At 37.9% G+C, this 18,087-nt stretch overlaps 1 protein-coding gene across 6 annotated transcripts in view; it reads right to left on the bottom strand.

The window, feature by feature from the left end:
• The window catches only part of LOC145509654 (uncharacterized), a 641,798-nt gene that overhangs the window by 551,914 nt on the left and 71,797 nt on the right, over nt 1–18,087 (bottom strand). The gene's annotated exons all lie outside the window — the stretch shown is intronic.

Raw genomic sequence — 18,087 nt, 5'->3', positions numbered from 1 at the left:
TGGAGCTTGCTCAGACTCTTGTGCATCGAGTTGGTGATGCCATCCAACCGTCTGATCCTCTGTCATCCTCTGTCTCATCCTCTCATCTAGTCTATAGTTATTCAAAAATTTGATTCATGTTTTTCTTGCCGTTTAAAATATAGAGAGCACAGTATTGACTTGAACATTACAGTTCGAATTTCTTCTGTTAAGACACCCAAGCAAATGAAGGAGATTTACTAGGAAACTTGCTTAATTGAAGGCTTCAGAAAGATGATTCATGCAAAACTGTTTTCCATTGCTATAAGCAACTCAATTGAATTCATGAAGAAAGAGGAATTTTGACAAATGTAGTTGTCAATAAAGCTAAAGGCTCTGAGATATACAGAAAGATCATCTCAGAAAAAATAGAAAGAGATCACAGAAACATTATCATTTCAAGGAGTTTAAGATATAAGGCTATTTACTAACTTAGTTGGAACAGAAGATTAAGCATCCAAATGCAGTAACACTTCCAGGGATAATTCTAAATAAATTCACTCTCACTCATCTATGGCTGCCAAACACACTAACCCAAGTCAGTGACATAAAACAATATCAATCACTTATTTTGTCTGGATGCTGCCTAGAACCAGATGGGCAGTTCTCTTGGGTTAACTTATACAGTTGTAGTCAGATGTGCCTACAGTCCTCCTGAAGGTTTCACCTCTCGCTTACCTTGCACCTGACTGGGAAACATCTCAGCTGGACACTGAAAGCTGCAGCCGTTCAGCAGTGTTCCCACTCTCTCTGTCTGTACAGTCCCTTTCTGTAGTCTTTTGATAGTGGCTACATAGTCACTGACCTTCTTATGTCATGACTGAGGCTCCCAGAAGGTACAAGGCATATTCTATTCTAGCTTCAAAAGTCACTGAGTATCACTTCTACAGTGTATTATTTGAGATGGCAGTCACAAAGACTCATTCAGATTCAAAGGATGGGATGCTCTAAATATCTTGATGGGAATGGATCAAAGGTATTTACAGACAAAATTTAAGACCAAAAGTTCACGTTGTAATTGTCTAGTGTCATGGTATTAGAAAATAAACTATTGCTGTAAGCAAACATTCACAGTAGACAGGAATCAGAGAAAAGTCTATAAACTTTTCAAAGTTTTATGTTGTAGTTCTGTAGCTAATTTGCCTCTTATCAGCTGAAGCACTGAAAGTGTGATTAATGATTCAATAAGACAGAGAAGTTAAAACATGGGAATTATTTCCCTGAAACTTGTATTTGATATAAAATCTGTTCTTATAAACTTTCTTTAAAAATTTAGGTCATTGCATTATGTGTTTCATAGCATCCCAATTTTTAATAATTGACTATCAATTTACCAGTATTTTAATTTACCAATATCTTAATCATGAAGAAAAGACTATGCAATCATTTGAGAAAGTAAAAAATGCATTTCACATTTCTAGAAAAATTCTTAAAAGAGATGGGAGTACCAAACCACCTTACTTGTCTTCTGAGAAACCTTTACGCAGATCAAGAAGCAACAAAACTGGACATGTAACAACTGACTTGTTCAAAATTGGGAAAGGGGTGCCACGAGACTATATATTGTCACTGGCTTATTTAACTTCTATGCAGGTTACATCAGGCTAAATGCCAGGCTGGATGAATCAAAAGCTGGAATCAAGATTGCCAGGAGAAATATCAGTAACTTTAGATATGCAGATGATATCAGTTTAATGGCAGAAAGTTAAGAGGAACTAAAGAGCCTCTTGATGAGGTGAAAGAGGAGTGAAAAAGCTGGCTTGAGACTCAACATTCAGAAAACTAAGATTGCGGCATCCAGTTCCATCACTTCATGGCAAACAGAAGGGGAAAAATGGAAACAGTTTCAGATTTTATTTTTGTGGGCTCCAAAATCACTGCAGTGAGTGACTGCAGCCTTGAAAGTAAAAGATGCTTGCTCCTTGGAAGAAAAGCTCTGACAAACCTAGACAGCATATTAAAAATTGGAGACATCACTTTGCCAGCAAAGGTCCATACAGTCAAAGCTATGGTTTTTCTAGTAGTCACATACAGATGTGAGAGTTGAACCATAAAGAAGGCTGAGGACTGAAATATTGATGCTTTTGAACTGTGGTGTTGGAGAAGACTTGCGAGTCCCTTGAACTGCAAAGAAATCAAAGTACTCAATTCCAAAGGAAATCAACTCTTAATATTCATTGTAAGGACTAATGCTGAAGCTGAAGCTCCAATACTTCGGCCACCTGATGTGAAGAGCCAGTTCATTGGAAAAGACCCTGATGTTGTGAAAGATTGAAGGCAAAAGGAGAAGAGGGCAGCAGAGGATGAGATAGTTAGATAGCATCACTGACTCAGTGGACATGAATTTGAGTAAACTCTGCGAGACAGCGGGAGACAGAGGAGCCTGGCATGTGCAGTCCACAGAGTCGCAAAGAGTCGGACATGACTTAGTGACTGAATAATAGCAACAACAAAAAAACTTTTATATGCACTAGGAAGCCAAAATATTTCTGTGATTTAGTTTACTGTGATAGGGACATTTCTGTGGTCTGAAACTCAATCCACAGTATCTCCCATATTGTTATCTCCCATATGATTCAGCATGATAGACCCTGAATCCACAGTCTCTATCCATATGCCTTTATTTTTCTCTTTATCTTTCAATTTGAATAACTTCTATTGACCTGTTTTCTAGTTCACTGAATGATCCCTCAGCTATGTTAAGTCTACAGATGAGTCTGTCAAAGACATTATCGCTCTGTTACTGTGCTTTTAACTTGTAGTGTTTTCATTTGATTCTTTTTGTTTCCATTTTTCTGTTGAAATTGCCAGTGTAATTCTGGTTATTGTCAACCTTTCCCATTAGATGTTTTAATATATTAATTATGGCAATTTTCTATTTCCTACCATTAATTCTGACATCTGTGTTATTTTCTAGTTGGCTTATGATTATTACTGTATATCTTAAGAGTGTTTTCTCATACATTGTTGTGTCTTATAGTTTTTGTTGAAAGTCTGCCATATTGTGTACAGCAATAGAAACTCAAGTAAATAGTTTTTAGCCCTTGAAATGGGTATACATTTCCTTTTAGTACAAGTTTTTGAGTTAATCAACTTGGAATTTTGGCTGGGGTGATGTATTATGACTGCAAAATCGGCTATAAATTCCTTTACAATACTGTGTGTTTCAGATGCTTGCTCAACCCTGAGCCTTGATCTTCTTTTTGCTCTGTGCCTCAGAAAAGCTCTTTTTTCATGTTCTCCTGTCCTTCTTTCTTCATTTTTTACCATTAGTTATTTTTCAGGGCTTGACTCTTGGCCGTGTAGACTTGAGGGACGTTGTCTAAGCTGTAGCATTAGGCAGTCACAGAATCTTCAGTTTGGGGAAAGGTATCTTCTTATTTTTCTTTTCCCCCCTTAGTTTAGTTCTGAGCCCAGTTCATGGTCTTCTACTTCCTCAGGAGTAGACTGTTTCCTGTGTTTCCTTCTCCTGGTTGTAAATTCTGTCCACTTCTGTTACAGATTAAGGCCTTTGTTCCGCGGTGGGTATACAGGAGATGGGTCAATCCCATATAACTGCTGCTACCTTTCTCCACTGCACTACCATGGGAATTTTCTTAGGACTCATTATGATCTTTTCTGTGAACACCCAGTGAGATTTGTTATAAGTGACTTCAACAGGGTGGAGTCCTCTGATATCTTCAGTCTCAGGGGCATCACAGTGTTCCATGGGTCCCGACACAGCTTTCAGCAGTTGACCAGTTACTCACATTGAACTACTGTTGCAAGCACCCATTTGCATCGGTACCACATGAACCAGTGCTCACCTCTTTTCTTTTTGCAGGTTTCTGTCTCTTACTAGATTTTGGAGTACTGGTTTTTCTGAGAACTTGGTTTTATAATAGGTTCGAAACAAGTCTTAATTGAATGTTTATTTTTGCCCCTTTTTATTGTAAGTATGGGAGTAAAACACCTTCAAGCTCTCTATAGCCAGGACATGAAGAGAGAAGTCTCATTTTTTCAGTATTCTATGATTTAAATTTTTTTACAATACCATATACTGCATTTATTTATTTAAAATAACCTTGATATATATTTTAAATAACTATCTAGGACAAATGCATCTGCTTAATTTTTCATATAAATGAAAATATAGTGTCTATATTTGTTAACTTTGTAGTAAGAAAAAGTATAAAGGGATGAACACAACTAATCTTTAGGAGAAAAGGGTGAAAACAGAAAATTCTTCTCATTGAAGTTTGACAAACTAGTATATGTGTATGTGTATAAAGAGCAGAATCAGATAAAACATGTATACTTAGGTTATTTCCACATTCTGTTCGAATTATTTTCTATGATGACATCTCCTAGGTCTTCTAATAAAGAAACTGGAGAACGAGAGAGAGACGTTAAATGAGAGAGGTGGAGGAAAAGGGTAAGGTCTGTGCTGAGAGGAAATGATATAAGTTGTGGAAAGTAAAGAATGATAATAAAGATGTTTAGTGGTTACAGAATGTAAGAGAGCAATATAAGAGTGGAGCGATAGGGAAAGGAAATTTTCACAGTTGTGGATTATTTAAAAAGTAAAAAAAGGAAACAGAAAGAAAACATTATTTCTGTGTACATATCTTCTGTCTGCTGGATGGATCTTAGTCCTTTGACTGCAGAGACTAGCCAGCAGAGGCTGCAGAGTTTAATTTGGGAGTTAAATGCTTATATGTAAATCCACCAAATGTTTGGGGATCTTTTATAAAATGTTAATTAGACCAGTGATTTCATCTTTTTACTGTTTTGATTTAATAAATTTTTATGTGATAAAACGTATTAATTTTATGATGAGAGAATCAATCAGAGCTATTTTTTAAATCAAAGCCCAGTAGAGTATAGGACATTATGAAGCAATAAGAAATCAAATACACACTGGAGTGGGAGTGGTCTGCCACCACTGTCCATCAGAGAAGAAATTTATTTAAGCCTCGGTTTCCACATAAATCAAATAAGAACACTACACTGGATTCCTTATTTTTCAAAACTGTGCCCTGTGAAGCCCTGAGACAGGGTGCTGATGCGAGGTCAGCTGAAAGATACTCAGGGCTGCTTCCTTGTTTGTTGAGTTCTTTCATTTGTTTTAAGATTCCTGTTAATTTTAAGGTAATACTGTTGAACTAAAAGAATTTTAGAATTCTAAATTAATTAATAAAAAGGGCATATATACTCTGATATACTTTATTAGTTTTTTACAGTTGCTATAACAAAGTACCACAAACGAAGTGCATTAAAACAACAGAAATTTATTCTCACAGTTCTGGAGGCCAGAGTATGGAATTAAGGTGTCTGCAGGCCTGTGATTCCTCTGAACTTTCCAAGGAAGAATCCCTTCTTGCCTTTTCCTAGTTTCTAGTGTTTGCCAACAATCCTTGGCATTCCTTGGCTTGTAGATTACTGCTGTTACAGTCACTAAGTCGTGTCGGACTCTGAGACCTCATGGAGTGTAGCATGCGAGACTTTCCCACCCTTCACTGTGTCCCAGAGTCGGCTCAAACTCAAGTTCATTGTGTCGGTGATGCTATCAAATCATCTCATCCTCTGCCACCTCCTTCTCCTTTTGCCTTCAATCTTTCCTAGAATCAGGGTCTTTTCCAATGAGTCAGCTCTTGCCATCAGGTGACCAAAGTATTGGAGCTTCAGCATGAGTCTTTCTAATGAATATTCAGGGTTGATTTACTTTAGAATTGACTAATTGATCTTGCTATCCAAGGGACTCACAAGAGTCTTTTCCAGCACTACAGTTTGAAAGCATCCATTCTTACTTAGGTGCTTAGCCTTCTTTAAGGTGCAACTTTCACATCCAAACATGACTACTGGAAAAAACATTTGTTGCTGGTGTTCAATCGCCCAGTTGTGTCTGACTTGCTGCAATGCCATGAACTGCAACACGCAAGACTTCCCTGCCCCTCACCATCTCGTGGAGTTTGCCCAAGTTCATGTCCATTGAATCAGTGATGCCATCTAACCATCTCATCCTCTGTTGCCCTCTTCTCCTTCTGCCTTCAGTCTTTCCGAGCATGAGAGTATTTTCAAATGAGCCAGATCTTCACATCAGGTGGCCGAAGTATTGGAGCTTCAGCTTCAGCATCAGTCTTTCCAATGAATATTCAAGACTGATTTCCTTTAGGATGGACTGGTTGGATCTCCTTGCTTTCCAGGAGACTCTTAAGAATCTTCTCCAGCACCACAGTTCAAAAGTATCAATTTCTTCAGTGCTCTGCCTTCTTTATTTTCCAGCTCTCATATCTGTACATGACTACTAGAAAGACCACAGTCTTGATTATATGGACTTCTGTCAGCAAAGTGATGTCTTTTCTTTTTAACACACTGTCTCAGTTTGTCAAAATTTTCCTGCCAAGAAGCAGTCTTCTAATTTCATGGCTGCAGTCCCCATCTGCAGTGAGTTTAGAGCCCAAGAAGAGGAAATCTTTCATTGCTTCCACACTTTCCCTTTCTATTTGCCATGAAGTGATAGCACTGGATATCATGATTTTTTTTTTTTAAATATTGCATTTTAAGAAGGATTTTTCACTCTCCTCCTTCACTCTCAACAAGAGGCTTTGTAGTTCCTCTTCACTTTCTGCCATTAGAGTGGTATCATCCATATATCTGAGACTGTTGATATTTCTCCCAGCAGTCTTGAGTCCAGCTTGTAACTCATCCAGCCTGGCATTTCACATGACGTGCTCTGCATATAAGTTAAATAAGCAGGGTGACAATTACAGACATGTCGTACTCCTTTCCCAATCCTGAAACAATCTGTTGTTCCATGTCCAGTACTAACTGTTTCTTCTTGACCGGCATACAGGTTTCTCAGAAGACAGGTAAGGTGGTCTGGTTTTCCCATCTCTTTAAGAATTTTGAGAAACTCCTCAAGTGTTTTCCACAGTGGCTGCCCTATTTTGCATTCCTACCAAATTGTACCAGGATTCCAATTTCTTTATGCATTCAGCAGCACTTGTTGTTTTGATTGTTGCTTTTGTAAAAAAGTCATCCTGATGGATATGAAGTGTTATCTTGCTGCAGCTTTAACTTGCATTTCCACTTCCCATGTGGCATAGTTAGTAAAGAACCCACCCACCAATGCAGGAGACATAAGAGACATGGGTTTGATCCCTCACTCGGGAAGATCTGTTGGAGGAGGAAATGGCAACCCACTTCAGTATTCTTGACTGAAGAATCCCAAGGACAGGGCAGCCTAGTGGGCTGCAATCCATGGGGTCACAAAGAGCTGGCACAACTTAAGTGACTTAACACAACACACAATGATTAGCAACTCTTCATGTGCTTACTAACCATTCGTATATCTTCTTTGAAGAACTGTCTATTCAACTTTGCTCACTTTTTAAATTAGATTGTTTGTCTTTTTTGTTGTTTAGTTAGCTAAACAGACTGAATGTGCCTCGTCTGCAAGAACGTATGTTGAAGCATAATCCTCTATATGATGGTATTTGGAGATAAGGCTTTGGGAGATGGTTAGGTCAAAAGAGTAGAGCCCTCATCAATGCCATTACTGCCTTCAAAGAAGAAACCCCAGAGAGTTCCAATGCCCTTTCATCTACGTGAGGATACAGAGAAAAGACATTTATGTAACCAGAAAGTGGAACCTCACCAGAGGTTAAATTTGCCAGAATCTTGATCTTGACTTCTGGAGCTTCAGAATTGTGAGAAATAAATGTTCTTTAAGTCACCCAATCTATGGTACTTATATTACAGAAACCTCATAGACCAAGAAGAATTACAGAAGTTCAACAGTTCTACAGAAGTATTCTGAATATAAGCCTTTCTCAGATGTAAGATATACAAATATGTTTTCCTATTCTGTAGTTTGTTTTCTAATTTCCTTGATAACACCCTTTGATACACAGAAGTTATTTTGTTTTCCTTCTAAGTCTTTAAGCTTGTGAAGCCCAATTTATCTGATGATTTTCCTTTGCTGCTCAGGCTCTTGGTATCATATATAAGAATCAATTGCAAAGCCAATGACATGAGAATCTACCCAATGATTTCCTCTAATTTTTTTTTTTACTTGTTATATCAACATTTCACTTCAGTTCATTTGCTCAGTCGTGTCCAACTTTTTGTGACACCATGGACTGCAGCACACCAGGCTTCCCTGTCAATCACCAACTCCCAAAAACTGCTCAAACTCATGTCCATCGAGTCAATGATGCCATCCAACCATCTCATCCTCTGTCGTCCCCTTCTTCTCGCACCTTCAATCTTCCCCAGCATCAGGGTCTTTTCCAATGAGTCAACTCTTCTCATGAGGTGGCCAAAGTATTGGAGTTTCAGCTTCAACATCAGTCCTTCCAATGAACACCCAGGACTGATCTCCTTTAGGATGGACTAGTTGGATCTCCTTGCAGTACAAGGGACTCTCAAGAGTCTTCTCCAACACCACAGTTCAAAAGCATCAATTCTTCAGCGCTCAGCTTTCTTCATGGTCCAACTCTCACATCCATACATGACTACTGGAAAAACCATAGCTTTGACTATATGGACCATTGTTGGCAAAGTAATGTCTCTGCTTTTTCATATGCTGTCTAGCTTGGGCTCTCAGTTCTAATCTATCAGCTTATACATACATCTTCATGCCAGTAACACACTGTTTCAATTACAGTAACTTTGTAGTAAATTTTGAAATTGGAAAGTATGAGTCCTCAAACTTTGTTCTTGTTTTTCAAGATCATTTTGGCTATATGGGGTCCTTGCAATTTCATATAAACTTGAGCAATAGCTCAATGGAAAATAGCTTTTCCATTTTCACAAAAAAGCTGTTGAAATTTTGACTGGGTATGTGTTGAACCAGTAGCTTGTTTTGAGCATTTCAGTCAGTTCCATCGTTTAGTCCTGTCTGACTCTTTGCGACCCCATGGACTGCAGCATGCCAGGCTTCCCTGTCCATCACCAACTCCCTGCATTTGCTCAAACTCATGTCCATTGAGTCGGTGATGCCATCCAACCGTCTCATCTGCTGTCGTGCTCTTCTCCTCCTGCCTTCAATGTTTCCCAGCATCCGGGTCTTTTCTAATGGGTCAGCTCTTCGCATCAGGTGGACAAAGTACTCAAGCTGCAGCTTCAGCATTAATATCTTAATGAAATTAAGATTCCTATCAATGAACACGGGATTTCTTTCCATTTATTTTGGTTTCCTTTAAAATTTTTTCAACCATGCTTTGTAAGTTTTAGTGTACAAGTTTTTCCTTTCCTTGGTTAAATTAATTCCTGAGTATTTTTTCATTGTATTTTATAAACACTATTGTAAGTGTAATTGCTTTTATAATTTATTCTTCAAATTGTCATCGCTGCTTTATAAAAGCACAATTGATATTTGTGTGCTGATCTTTACCATGAAATTTTGCTAAATTTGTTTATAAGCTCAAGCACCTTCCTTTTGGGTTCTTTGTAATTTTCTGTATGTAGATTATGTTATCTGTGAATACAGATAATTTAATTTTCCTTTTTTTCTTTTTCTTGTCTAACTGCTCAAATGAGAATTCCCAGTATAATGTCAAATAGCAATGGTGAAAGCAGCATCTTTTTCTTATTCCTGATATCTGGAAAAAACATTCAGTCTTTCTCCATTGAGCATAATGTTAAGTATGAATTTTTCATGAATGCTTATTATCATATTCAGGAAGTACCTTTCTATTCCTAGTTTTCTGAATTTTTTTGACATCAAATGATACTATATTTATCAAATATTCTATTCTACATCAATTAAGATGATAATTTTTTTCTTTGTTCTGTTTGTATCATGTATTACGTAGGTTGATTTTCTTATATTGAGCTACCCTTGCTCTCCTGTGATAAATCTCACTTGATCATGATGTATTGTCTTTTTAATATGCTTTTGGATTTGACTTGCTAATATTTTGATGAGAATTTTGCAGCTATATTCATAAGGGATATTATCCTGTGACTTTCTTTTCTTGTGACTTTTTAGTTTCGTTTTATTATCAGTGTTGTTAACCTGATAGAATGAGTTTCAAAGTGTCTTCGTTGACACATTGGTTGTTTAAGAATACATTGTTTAGTATCCACATATGTGTGTATTTTCCAGTTTCCTTTTGTTTTTGATTTTTAGTTTCATTCCATTGTGATCAGAGAAAATTCCATTGTGATCATATATATGTGATATACCATATCCACAACAAAACAACTCTTCTTAAGTTTAAAAAGTGTGAAAATGATTTTTTTTGGTGAAACAGTTACAATCTGCTCTCATAAATACTTTCAGGTGTGTAAGTGTAATACAATATTGTTGACTATAATCACCATGCATATTAGATCCCCCAAACTTCTTATTTTAAAACTGGAAGTATGTGCTCTTGGAGCAACAACTTCCCATTTCCCTCACCTCTCAGCCCCTAGTAACCACTGTTATACTCTCCGTTACTCTGAATTTGGCTTTTTATACTCTGTATGTAAGTGATATCATGTAATACTTATATCATCTGTTCCATTAATCTGTTGTTAGCTCCATTAATCTGTTGTTAGTCATTAATCTGTGGAGCAATGCCTGTTACTTTTTCAGTCTGAGTTTGGAGTTATACAAAATAGACAAACACCGCCTGTCAGTTGATCAGGTATCCCTCCAGATGAACCAGAACAGACACACACAATAACTTGCGAATGAGGTCTGCTCTGCTTTCTCTGGAACTGGAGACCAAGAACCCACACTGGAACCATGGGCTGCTGCCCCTTTAAGATCGCTGCTGCACCAGGGACTTGGTGTGGTAAAAGCAGTAAAAACACCCTTTAACTATTTTCCAGAGTTTTGACAAAGCTTGTTTTGACAGTTTACATTTGTTTTTCAATGTTTCTGTGAATGGATGAGAGCTCAGAGCTGCCTACCCCTTTGTTTTGCTGACATCACTCTGAGGTATCGCAAAATGTATTCTTTAAAAGATATTTTTCATCTCTCCCAGGACTACTTAAAAGCTCATGGGTGAAGTTCCGTAACAAATGAAGCCATCCGGCACTACTTTATGCATTAGAGACTCTGGAGGCTTGGTGGTCAGGAGTGAAAACCTTACGTGTTCTCAACACCACCTGGGGTAGCTGCCGGAAGAAACAAGGATTTAGCAGAGCCTCGAAGGTTAAGGATTTAGACAGATGACAGAGGAAGTGGGGAGCGCTCTGATTGAGATGCAGTGTTGTGCTGGCGATATGCATAGAATTCTATAGACAGGGGACTGACTCGTGTCCCTGGAGCAGAAATTTATTTATGGGAAAACAAATAAAAACTTAAATTAATTTAATGCATGTATAACCTGTGCTTCAGCAACATGATTTCAAAACTCCAGGCTTTTAGAAAGGCTTTGTTTCACTGATATCTCCTGAGCTGGAGGATAAAATAGTATTAAATGGGATTCAGGAAGTCAGAAAAGTTATAGACTAGAATTTATGTGATTTAATGATTTTATGCTTCTATGATTTCCCTTCTTCTGTATAATAACTAGTGCTGTTATTATCTTCAGTCTTATTACAGTTTGTATGTCATTTGCCTTTAAATTCCTCATCTTCCCTTACTATTTAAAAAATAAAATGTATTATACTCATAAATATATGAAATTTTAAAAGAAAAATGGTATTTTTATTTTATAAACATGTCAAGTTATGAATTTTAGAAATAGTAATTTTGTATTTTTCCACAGATGGTAAAGTGTCACTTTCAATAAGACAATCTCTACATGAAAATACAGAATGACCTTAAAGATAATATAAAAGAAGTTAAAACATGCAAATATAAAGACTGGAAAGAAATATTCAGAAGTATATAGTGATCTGAAAATTGTAACGTAAGGCCAAAGGATGTTCATGTCTTGCATAATTGCTGTATATTTTATGTGTATGTTCCTTTAACAAACAGTTAATGTGAATTAGAATTTATGTAAAAATTGGGCCTAGAATTGAGAACTCCTGGCTGACAATTCCATTTTAGCAGATTTAAGTCAAGGTCAGAAATGGATCTAGGGCAGAAGAGTTTATCACTAACATGGCAATTATCTTTTTACTTGATTTATCAAAATGCCTTGTTTACAATCTGTATTAGCTTTTCAGGGCTGTTGTAACAAAAATTTACTGCAGACTGGGTGGCAGAAATACTGATAACAGAAGCTTATTGATACTGTTAACTGAAATACTGATACCGGAATTCTGGAAGCTGTAAGTCTGAGATCAGCCGTCAGCAGTGCTGAGTTCTTCTAAGACCATTCTTCCTTGCTGTGAGATGGCTATCTTCTCCCTGAGTCTTCACATGGTCTACCCTCTGTACACATTTGTGTGCTAAATTTCTAGTCTTGTTAGGACACCCGTGATTTTGGATTAGCTCCACTTAACGACCTCACTTTAACCTTATCATCTCTTTGTTGTTTTGTTGTCACCAAGTTGTACTCTACTCTTTTGCAACCTATGGACTGTAGCCACCAGGTCCTCTGTCCATAGGATTTCACAGGCAAGAATAGTGTGACGGGTTACCATTTCCCTCTCCGGGGGATCTTCCCTTCCACAGGTACCGAACCTGTTTCTTCTGCATTGGAAAGTGGACTCTTTAACACTGAGCCACCATTGAAGCTTCATCATCTCTTTAGAGAGAATTTTATCTACAAATACCTGAATAGTCTGGTGGTTTTCCCTACTTTAATTTAAGCCTGAATTGTGCAATAAGGAGTTCATGATCTGAGCCACAGTTAGCTACCAGAATTGATCAAGTATGACATAAATCAAATCCCTTACGATTGTACAGTGGAAGTGACAAATAGATTCAAGGGATTAGAGCTGATAGAAAGAGTGCCTGAAGAACTATGGACAGAGGTTCGTGACACTGTACAGGAGGCAGGGATCAAGACCATCCCCAAGAAGAAGAAATGCAAAAAGGCAAAATGGCTGCTGAGGAGGCCTTACAAATAGCTGAGAAAAGAAGAGAAGCTAAAGGCAAAGGAGAAAAAGAAACATATACCCATCTGAATGCTGAGTTCCAAAGAATAGCAAGGAGAGGTAAGAAAGCCTTCCTCAGTGATCAGTGCAAAGAAATAGAGGAAAACAATAGAATGGGAAAGACTAGAGATCTCTTCAAAAAAAATTGAGATACCAAGGGAACATTTCAGACAAAGATGGGCACAATAAAGGACAGAAACGCTATGGACCTAACTAGCAGGACATATTAAGAAGAGATGGCAAGAATACACAGAAGAACTGTACAAAAAAAGATTGTAATGATGCAGATAACCATGATGGTGTGATCACTCACCTAGAACCAGACATTCTTGGAGTCCTAAGTCAAGTGGGCCTTAGGAAACATCAAAACAAAGAAAGCTGGTGGATGTGATGGAATTCCAGTTGAGCTATTTCAATTCCTAAAAAATGATGCTGTGAAAGTGCTGCACTCAATATGCCAGCAAATCTGGAAAACTCAGCAGTGGCCACAGGACTGGAAAAGGTCAGTTTTCATTCTAATCCCAAACAAAGGCAATGCCAAAGAATGTTCAAACTACTCCACAGTTGCACTCATCTCACATGCTAGCAAAGTAATGCTCAAAATTCTCTAAGCGAGGCTTCAACAGTATGTGAAATGAGAACTTCCAGATGTTCAAGCTGGTTTTAGAAAAGGCAGAGGAACCATAGATCAAATTGCCAATATCTTCTGGATCATCAAAAAAGCAAGACAGTTCCAGAAAAACATCTGCTTTATTGACTATGCCAAAGCCTTTGACTGTGTGGATCACAAGAAAACTGTGGAAAATTGTGAAAGAGATGGGGATACCAGACCACCTGACCTGCCTCTTGAGAAATCTGTAAGCAGGTCAGGAAGCAACAGTTAGAACCTGGCATGGAACAATGGACTGCTTCCAAATTGGGAAAGGAATACATCAAGGCTGTATATTGTCATCCTGCTTATTTAACTTATATGTAGAGTACATTATGGGAAATGCAGGGCTGGATGAAGCACAAGCTGGAATCAAGAAATATCAATAACCTCAGATACGCATATGATACCACACTTACGACAGAAAATGAAGTGAACTAAAGAGCCTCTTGATGAAAGTGAAAAAGGATAGTGAAAAAGCTGGCTGAAAATTCAACTTCAAAATACTAAGATCATGGCATCCAGTCCCATTACTTCATGGCAAATAGATGGGGAAACAATGGAAACGGTGACAGACTTTATTTTTGGGGGTTCCAAAAAATGGTGACTGAAGCCATGAAATTAAAAGATGTGTACTCCTTGAAAGAAAAGCTATGCCCAACTTAGACAGCATATTAAAAAGCAGAGACATTACTTTGCTGACAAAGGTCTGTTTAGTCAAGGCTATGGTTTTTCCAGTAGTCATGTATGGATTGGGCAGTTGGTCCATAAAGAAAGCTGAGTGCTGAAGAACTGATGATTTTGAAGTATCTTGAGAGTCTGTTGGACTGCATGGAGATCAAACCAGTCAATCCTAAAGGAAATCAGTCCTGAATATTCATTGGGAGAACTGATGCTGAAGCTGAAACTCCAATACTTTGGCCACCTGATGTGAAGAACTGACTCACTGGAAAAGACCCTGATGCTGGGAAAGATTGAAGGCAGGAGGAAAAGAGGATGACAGAAGATGAGATGGTTGGATGGCATCACCGACACAATGGATGTGGGTTTAAGCAAGCTCTGGGAGTTGGTGATGGACAGGGAAGCCTGGCATGCTTTAATCCATGGGGTAGCAAATAGTTGGACATGACTGAGCTATTGAACTGAACTGTTATCTATAAATATAGTCACATTTGAATTTTGGGGGAATCCAATTCAGCCCATAACATAACCTTTCTGTCAAACACACATTTTTACTTCCTATACTAATAGCTGTGAACAATATGATTCATGGGACATAATTTCTTCCAAATGTATGCAGTTCTTTTGGTTAAGTTCAGAATTAGCCCTTGGATCTCTAGATATCACTGAGAAAACAAAATGATTCAGGTATATATGATATTTTGCTTCTAAACCCATCTCATCAGAATTTCACTGACCTACACAGGAACAAGATTAAAATATTTTTATTCTGTACTATATTCTTACCATTTTGAATAGCAAATATCTTTACAACCTCGTTTCTAAAAGTATAAAAATCTTGGATTATATTCTTGCATTATATTCTTATCTTAATTTACAAATATGCTTGTGCACTATGTTTTTCAGCAACTTTTTATTAAGTGTGAATGAGTTCAAGAAATATTAATACAAGATGTTTGGATTAATGTGTGTGTGTTAGTCACTCAGTCCTGTCTGACTCTATGCAACTCCATGGAGTGTAGCCCACTGCTGCTGCTGCTGCTGCTAAGTCGCTTCAGTCGTGTCCGACTCTGTGCGACCCCATAGACGGCAGCCCACCAGGCTCCGCCGTCCCTGGGATTCTCCAGGCAAGAATACTGGAGTGGGTTGCCATTTCCTTCTCCAGTGCATGAAAGGGAAAAGTGAAAGTGAAGTCGCTCAGCTGTGTCCGACTCTTAGCGACCCCATGGACTGCAGCCCACCAGGCCCCTCTGTCCATGGGATTTTCCAGGCAAGAGTACTGGAGTGAGGTGCCATTGCCTTCTCCGTAGCCCACTAGGCTCCTCTGTTCACAGAATTCTCTAGGCAATAATACTGGAGTGGCCTCTCCAGCGGATCTTCCTTACCCAAAGATTGAAACCGGGTAACCTGCATTGCAGGCCGTTTCTTTACCGTCTGAGCCACCTAGTTGTTATAAAAGTTGGTCACTATTTTGAGCTATGCTTATGTATCTCTCAGGGACTTCCCAGGTAGCTCAGACAGTAAAAGCGTCTGCCTACAATGCAGGAGACCAGGGTTCAATCCCTGGGTCAGGAAGATCTCCTGGAGAAGGAAATGGCAACCCACTCCAGTATTCTTGCCTGGAAAATCCCATGGATGGTGGAACCTGGTAGGCTACAGTTCATGGGGTCGCAAAGAGTCAGAGAGGACTGAGCAACTTCACTTATGTATCTCTCACTTTGGGAAAAAGTGTCACTTTAGTCCACTGACTTAATTCTGCTTAAAGAGAATATGAATAACATATTAATTTTGAGTTATGGTAGGTTATTAATATTATACAACCCAGGGGTAGAACAGTCAGATAAATTGTGATGCATTCAGCAATGAAAGATATTTCAGTTCACCTCTTGAGTAGGCTCTAGTAACTTTGTATTACTATTCCCCATAAACAGTCATTTTAAAATTACTTAGAATGTACAATAATGATTTAACATAATTGGCTAATCGACTATTTAAATTGGCCTGGTCTCATATTAATTATTTTTTCTTAATAAATGATTTAAGTTAAGCAAGATAAAATCTTACTCATTCATTCATTTTCAAATGTCCTCTGGATAGAAAAAAATACAACCTATCTTTGAAAATATATTTTTCTTGTTGCCATTTTTGAATTGTTAAAAAATCAAAATGCTGCTAAACATCTAATTAAGAAATATTTTTTTAATTTAGAGAGTTTAAATTTGAATTTTTCAAAATCTAAGTAAATATATTTTAAAAATCTCCATTTATCTGTGGTTCTCTTCTTCTCTGGACGGTTCCATTAATGTTCTCACCCTTAGAAAGAGAAACATTTTTTATAGAAATTGTGAAATCAATTATTTTCTTTTCCTTCTATATTTATGTATTCTGAAATAATCAGTATTTTCTGCTCATTTTGACATTTTCAACATAATTAAATTCACACTTTTGTTAGGGTTCTTTTTTAAGGATACATCTCATTTCAATATTTTCTTTTACTAGACTTTATATATTTCTAGTATATTCAAATACATTCTAGTTTTTTATTCAGGGAAAACATTTATTTATATAATGCATTTACATATTCATATGTACATATATGTGCGCATATATACATGTATATATATATGGGCTTCTGAGGTGGCACAGAAGAACCGCCTGCCAGTGCAGAAGTAGGAGATGTAGGTTGATCCCCGGGTCAGGAAGATCCCCTGGAGGAGGAAGGCATGGCTTCCCACTCCAGTATTCATGCCTGGAGAATCCCACGGACAGAGGAGCCTAGCGGGCTATAGTCCATAGGGTCGCAAAGAGTCACACACGACCACTGCACACGACTAAAGTGACTTCGCGCGCATGGATGCACGCACACATATGCACACACATGTACACATTGCAGTACCACTTCTCATGGGGTGATTATTTAAAAAAAAAATCAGCACGGGACTGAAGATTTGAAATTGAGGTAAGAATCAGCCTAAAGTGGAGGTTGTTCCAGTAAAGCCTTAAATGAGATACAGAGAACAATAAAAATTAAATAAGACCTTCAGAATTATACTCCTGAGTTTTCTAGGAGAAAAAAGTTGAGAAACAGTTAAAGAGGATTGGAAAGATAGGAAATACATGCCATAAAATCAGGTCTATAATGAACATTTGGGTAGTTTATACAATCAAAAAGTAAAAACTGCTTCTGGTAAATAGCTGTTAGTGTGGTGTTTAATATTAACCCCTCCTGTCCCATTTTCATGGATTTTTTCCCCCACCCCCATTTTGATTATATTCATTAGTGCAGTTTCCAACTAAACAACTGCTTTCCCAGACTCCTTTTTGCTACAATTGTCTATGTAACCAGCTTCTAGCCAGTAAGGCATATGAAAAAGTGGCATGCAGAATTCTTTCCTTCCTTAGTAATTAAGAGTGGATGACAACTGGTGCCCATACCTGCCTTCCTTCTTCCTGCCTTAAAAAGAGACACGATGCTTGAAACTAGAGCAAGGGCTCTGCAGCTGAGAGGTATAAATCATCAGAAAGCTATCCCAGTAGGAGTGGTAGATTGGCCATGTGGAAGAATAAAATACTCGGGTCCCCGGTAGCACTTTTAAAGCTGAATAAAAAGCAGCAGCTCTCTTACTTTAAAGGATTTTTGGCCGTGTGAAGACAAACACCTGTTTGTTTAAGCCACTGTAAGTCAGGTTCTTCTGCTTCATGTAATAGCATGTGTTCCTCATTGTGCACATTATCAAGAATGAAACAAACAAACAAAGAACATGGCA

The sequence above is a fragment of the Giraffa tippelskirchi genome, chromosome 6 (genome assembly GCF_054371585.1).
Source record: "Giraffa tippelskirchi isolate mGirTip1 chromosome 6, T2T-mGirTip1v1.2.pri, whole genome shotgun sequence".
Taxonomy (NCBI): Eukaryota; Metazoa; Chordata; class Mammalia; order Artiodactyla; family Giraffidae; genus Giraffa; species Giraffa tippelskirchi.
The sequence above is the reverse complement of the archived record's forward strand: the minus strand, read 5'-3'. Positions and strand labels throughout refer to the sequence as shown.